Consider the following 6,911-nt stretch of genomic DNA (forward strand, 5'->3'; position numbering starts at 1 on the left):
CACCACAACATTTACCAAAGAGTTAATACCTATTCTTCTCTATTCACAAAAACCAAAGAGGAAGGAAAAGTGAAATTCATTCCACAACATCAGTATTAGCCTGATATTAAGACCAAAGACACAAAGAAGAAAAGCTACAGGCCAATATGCATGATGAACACATACAAAACTCTCTGACAAACATGAGCAAACTAAATTCAACAATACATGAAAAGGATCATTCGTCATGGTCAAGTGGGATTTATTCCTGGGATGTACAGTGATTCAATATCCACAGATCAATGTGATACACCATAATAAAGGGAAGGATAAAAACCATACAATCATCTCAACAGATGTAGAGAAAGCATCTGACAAAATACACCGTCCATTCACAATAGAAGTTCTCACCCAAAGTAGGTTCAGGAGAAACAGACATCAACAGAGTAAAGACTTTATATGAACAACTGACAGCTAACTAAGCTACTTAAAGGGTGAAAAATGGAAAGTTTTTCCTCTAAGATCAGGAAGATGATGAACATGTCCACTCTCACTACTTTTATTCACCATAGTACTGGACATCCTAGCCACAGCAGTCAGACAAGAGAAAGAAATGAAAGGCATCCAGAGTGGAAATGAAGAGGCAAAACTGTCACTACTTGCAGATGACATGATACTATACATACAAAACCTAAAGTTCCCATAAAAAAACAAACCAGGAAGTATCAGAATATGTGAAATCAATATACAGAAATCTGTTGCACATCTACACACCAATAACAAAGGAACACAAATTAAGAACCATCCCTTTTACAACTGTACCAAAAAAGAACACACACCTATGAACAAATTTAACCAGGGAAGTGAAAGACGTATCCTCTTAGAACTGGAAGATACCATGAAAGAAATTGCAAGACTACACAAATGGAAAGATAGAACATTCTCATCAACTGCAAGAATGAACATCGTTGCAATATCTGTGCTGCTCAAACAACGTACAGATTCAATGCAATTCCTATCAAAACACCACTAGCATTTTCCACTAAACTAGAATAAATAATCTCCAAATTTCCATGAACCCAAAAAAGACGGTGAACAGCCAAGGCAGCCTTAAGAGAGAACAAAGCTGGAGGTATCACAACTGCAGATTTCAAGATGGAGAGCAAGGCTGTAGTGATAACAGTATGGTGCCAGTGCAAAAAGAGACACATAGATCCATGGAACAAGAAAGCTCAGAAACGAATCCATGATCAGTTAATCTACAGGCAAAGGAGACAAGAGCATACAATAGTGAAAGACAGTCAATAAATGGTGCTGGGGAAACTGGACAGCTACATGCAAAAGAATGAAAATGGACCATTTTCTTACACCATGTGCAAAAATAAACTCAAGATGGATTAAAGACCCAGTAAATCCTTGGACACTGGCCTCAGTAGTACATCTATGGTAGGTCGCATCAGGCAAATAAAACAAAAGTAAGAGTAAGCCACTGGGACCACCACAAAATAACAAGCTTTTACATAGTGAAGGAAGCCATCAATAGACCATAAAGGTAACCTACCAATATGTACCAGTAATATTTCCATTAAGGGGTTCATATTCAAAATAGCAAAGTACTTACACAATTAAACAAGAAAACAAATAATCAGATTAAAAGATGGGCAGAACGGGGCACCTGGGTGGCTCAGTTGGTTAAGTGTCAGACTTCAGCTCAGTGGCTCAGTTGGTTAAGTGTCTGACTTCAGCTCAGGTCATGATCTCATAATAGTTTGTGAGTTCGAGCCCTGCAACCAGCTCTGTGCTGACAGTTTGGAGCCTGGAGCCTACTTCAGATTCTATGTCTCCCTCTTTCTTTCTGCCCCTCCTCTGCTCATGCTCTGTCTGTCTCTATATCAAAAATAAACTTAAAAATTTAAAAAAAAAGATGGGCAGAGCACCTGAATAGACATTTTGCCCCAAGAAGACATACATATGGCCACCAGATACATGAAAAGATGCTCCACATCACTATCATCAAGGAAATGCAAACCAAAATCATAATGAGATATCACCTCATACCTGTCAGAATGGCCAGAATCACAAAGACAAGAAATGACAAGTGTTGATGAGGATGTGGAAGAAAAGGAGCCCTTGTGCACTGTTGGTAGCAATGTAAATGGGTGCATCCACTATGGAAAACTGGAGGTTCCTCAAAACATTAAAAATAGAAATACCATACAATCTAGTAATTCCACTACTAGCTATTTACCCAAAGAAAACAAAGACACAATGTTAAAAAGGTATATCCAACCCTCATGTTTACTACAGCAGTATTTACAAGAGACACGATGTGGCAACAGTATGTCAACGGACAAGGTAAACAGATTAAGAGGTCATCTATGCACACAACATAACATTACTCAACCATAAAAAAGAATGAGATCTTGCCCTTTGCAACAGCATGGATGGATCTAGAGTATTTTGCCAAGTGAAAGAAGTTAGAGAACAAGGAAATACCATATGATTTCATTTAAATGCAGAATGACAAACACACAACAATGAAAAACGAACAGATCTATAAATACAGAAAACAAACTACTGTTTGTCAAAGGGGAGGTTGAGTGTGAGTGTAAAATCACTGAAATAAGTCGTGTGGATTAAGACTTACAAACTTCCAGTTATAAAATTAAAAAAAAAGATGAAAAGTACAGGAATGAAAACATAGTCACAGGGGGAAAAAAGAAATTCTTGAAATCTGTATTACATCATCCCAAACAGCACAATTAACAGTAAGAATTAACAGATCTACAGCACAGAATGTATGGCGAATATCTCTTCTTTTTTGTTGTATTTTTACTTATTTGTCACCTCTGCCACTAGTTCTACTCATCAATATCAAAACTACATTTGCATTGAATATTAGTTTGCCCACAGACTTTAATTACCTTACCTACATTTGAAATTCCTGATTCATAAGGCTATTTGACCTTTACTATATTACCAGGAATTATTCATCTGTAACTTTCCTTTTTAAGACAAGATATTTATATCTAAAGACACGCATTTAATAACCATGTCTACAATGAATTCCTAATGCTCAATCTGGCATTTCAATTTTTGTTGAAATCTCCATATTCATTAAATATCCTTCCCTGACTGCTCCTCAGACAATTTTCAGAACATGTAACAGCATCTAAATTGGATAAGAGAACATTCTTTCTCCTCAAGCATTGCCAAATATTTGATAGATATAATCCTGTTTGCAGAAGTTGTGCTAAGTTATACTTCTGGCACACAAAACAAGCACATTGGCAATGTTATAGTGCAAATAAAAGATGTTTTATGTGAGTCTACTGAAAGAGATAGAGAGACTTATAACTATTAAAATTTTAGTTCAATGTCGTATTTCAGCCAAAGTAGTCATAGCATGCAAGTAGTTCCCATTTCCCAAGGTCTAGTTCAATCAACATTCATGAAGCAATGATATGAACAGAATATTGTTCTGAATCACAGGACCATTTTAATTTACAACATTCTTTGCATTTGAAGCAGAATGCAGAAAGAGTTGGCTTTGGCGGCTGGGAAATCATTCTGCTTCTCTTCCATGGGGGAAGAGAAACGTGTCCTTCTCCTTGACTTCTGTGCTGCCACAGCATCATCATAAGTATGTTGGCTCATGGGTAATTTGGTTATTCTCTCTCAGGCCAAAAGTCATACAGGAACATGTTTTGGAAGTGGCCATAAGAAGTTGTTTTGAACCATACTGAGATACCACCTCACGCCAGTCAGAGTGGCTAAAATGAGCAAATCAGAGAACTAGAGATGCTGGCGAGGATGTGGAGAAACGGGCACCCTCCTACACTGTTGGTGGGAATGAAAACTGGTACAGCCCCTCTGGAAAAAAGTGTGGAGGTTCCTCAGGAAACTAACCATAGAACTCCCCTATGACCCAGCAATAGCACTGCTAGGAATTTACCCAAGGGATACAGAAATGCTGAGGCATAGGAGCACATTGTACCCCAATGTTCATAGCAGCACTCTCCACAATAGCTAAAACATGGAAAGAGCCTAAGTGTCCATCAACAGATGAATGGATCAAGAGGATGTGGTTTATCTATACCATGGAATACTACATGGCAATGAGAAACAATGAAAACTGGCCATGTGTAGCAACATGGATGGACCTTGAGGGTGTTATGCTGAGCGAAATAAGTCAGGCAGAGAAGGACAAATATCATATGTTTGCACGTATAGGAGGATTAGGAGGAACTTGACGGAGGAACAAGGGGGAGAAGAAGGGGGAAAATGGTGGGGGAAAGGGAGAGAGGCAAACCATGAGAGACTCTTGAATGCTGACAAAAACTGAGGACTGATGGATGTGGGGGGGAGGAGGGATGGGCATGGAGGAGGGCACTTGTGGGGATGAGCACTGAGTGTTATGTGGAAACTAATTTGACAATAAACTATTTAAAAAAAAAAAGTTGTTTTGAGGTCAAAAGTTTCCCCTTAAATTCAGGCTCTGTCACTAGTCAACTATATGACCAAGGGCAATTTTTTTCCATACTTTTTCCTTTTTCAGTTTTTATTTAAATTCCAGTTAGTTAGCATACACTGTAATATTAGTTTCAGGTGTAAAATTTAGTGATTCATCATTTACAACATCCAGTACTCATTACAAGTGCCCTCCTTAAATATCTACCACCCATTTAAGCCACCCCCTCTGCCCACCTCTCCTCAGCAATCCTGTTTGTTCTCTACAGTTAAGAATCTGTTTCACGGTTTGACTCTCTTTTTCTCCCACATATTCATCTGTTTTTTAAATTCCACATGTGACTGAAGTTTTGTCTTTGACCTATTTTACTTAGTATGATATTCTTTAGCTCCATCCATATTGTTGTAAACATCAATATTTCATTCTTTTGATGGCTGAGTAATATTCCACATATATTGCATATGTATGTATACATATATACAATATACACATCACAACTTTTTTTTTTTTTAAGTGTGAGAGACAGAGACACAGAGAGCAAGTGGGGAAAGGGCTAGAGAGAGGAGGCTGCACCACCAGCATGGAGCCTGACATCATGAACCATGAGATCATGACCCGGGCCAAAACCAAGAGTCAGATGCTTAACCAACTGAGCTACCCAGGTGCCCCGATATACCTCAATTTCTTTATTCATCAGTTGATGGATACTTGGGGTCTTTCCATAATTTGGCTATTATTGTTAATGCTGCTATAAACATTGGGCTGCATATATCACTTCAAATCATTATGTTTGTATCCTTTGGGTAAATACCTAGCAGGGCAATTGCTAGATCATAAGATAGTTCTTTTAACTTTGTGTGGAACCTTCATATAGTTTCCCACAGTGGCTTCACCAGTTTGCATTCCCACTAACAGTTTAAGAGGGTTCCCCTTTCTCTGCATCCTCACCAGCATGTTATTTCCTGAGTTATTAATTTTAGCCATTCTTATAGGTATGAGGGGTTTTCTCATTGCACATTTGATTGGCATTTCCCTAATGATGAGTGACATTGAGCATCTTTTCATTTATCCATTAGTTACCTGTATGTCTTATTTGAAGAGATGTCTATCCACATTTTCTGTCCCTTTCTAAACTAGATTTTTTTTGGGGTGTTGAATTTTAAAAGTTTTTGCATATTTTGGATGCTATCTCTTTATCAGATAGGTAATTTACAAATATCTTCTCCCATTCCAAAGGTTGCCTTTTAAGTTTTTTATCTTAAGTCCCAATAGTTCATTTTTGCTTTTGTTCCTTGGCCTCCAGAGACATATCAAGTAGGAAGTTGCTATAGCCAACATCAAAGAGGTTATTACCTGTATTCTCATGGTTTCAGGTCTCACATTTAGGTCTTTCATCCCTTTTGAATTTGTGTATGGTGTTAGAAAGTGGTCCAGTTTTCTTAACACCACTTGTTGAAGAAATTATCCTTTTCCCTTTTGATATTTTTTCTTGCTCTGTCAAAGATTAGTTGACCACAGAGTTGTGGGTCCATTTCTGGGTTTTCTATTCTGTTCCACTGATCTATGCATCTGTTTTTGTGCTAGTACCATACTGTCTTGATCACTATAGCTTTGTAATATAACTTGAAGTCTGGAATTGTGATGACTCAGTTTTGCTTTTCTAGTTGCTTTGGCTATTTAGGGTCTTTTCTGGTTCCATACCAACTATAGGATTGTTTGTTCTAGCTCTGTGAAAAATGCTGGCAGTATTTTAATAGGGATTTTATTAAATGTGTAGATTGCTTTGGGGATTATAGACATTTTAACAACAGTATTTGTTCTTCCAATCCATGAACATGGATTTTTTTTAAGTTTATTTATTTTGAGTGAGCAAGCACATGTGCAAGCTGGGGAGGGGCAGAGAGAGAGGGCAGCATCACTTTGATTCCCAAAGCAGACAGAGACCCAGTAAAAAAAGAGAACTACAGGCCAATATCCTTGATGAATATGGATGCAAAAATTCTTCAAAAGATACTAGCAAATCAAATTCAACAGCATATAAAAAGAACTATCCACCATCATCAAGTGGTATTCATTCCTGGGTTACAGGGCTGGTTCAATATTTGCAAATTAATCAATGTGATACATCACATTAACAAAAGAAAAGAACCGTATGATCTTGTCAATAGATGCAGAAAAAGCTTTTGACAAAATACAGCATCCTTTCTTAATATACACCCTAGACAAAGTCGGGATAGAAGGAACTTACTTAAAATCATAAGAGCCATTTATGAACAGCCCACAGCTAATATCGTCCTCAATGGGGAAAAACTGAGAGCTTTCCCCCTGAGACCAGGAACACGACAGGGATGTCCACTCTCACCACTGTTGTTTAACTAGTGCTGGAAGTCCTAGCATCAGCCTCAGACAACAAAAGGAAATCAAAGGCATCAGAATTGGCAAAGATGAAGTCAAACTTTCA

Source organism: Hyaena hyaena, unplaced genomic scaffold (genome assembly GCF_003009895.1).
Source record: "Hyaena hyaena isolate Hyena2069 unplaced genomic scaffold, ASM300989v1 scaffold_862, whole genome shotgun sequence".
Classification (NCBI taxonomy): Eukaryota; Metazoa; Chordata; class Mammalia; order Carnivora; family Hyaenidae; genus Hyaena; species Hyaena hyaena.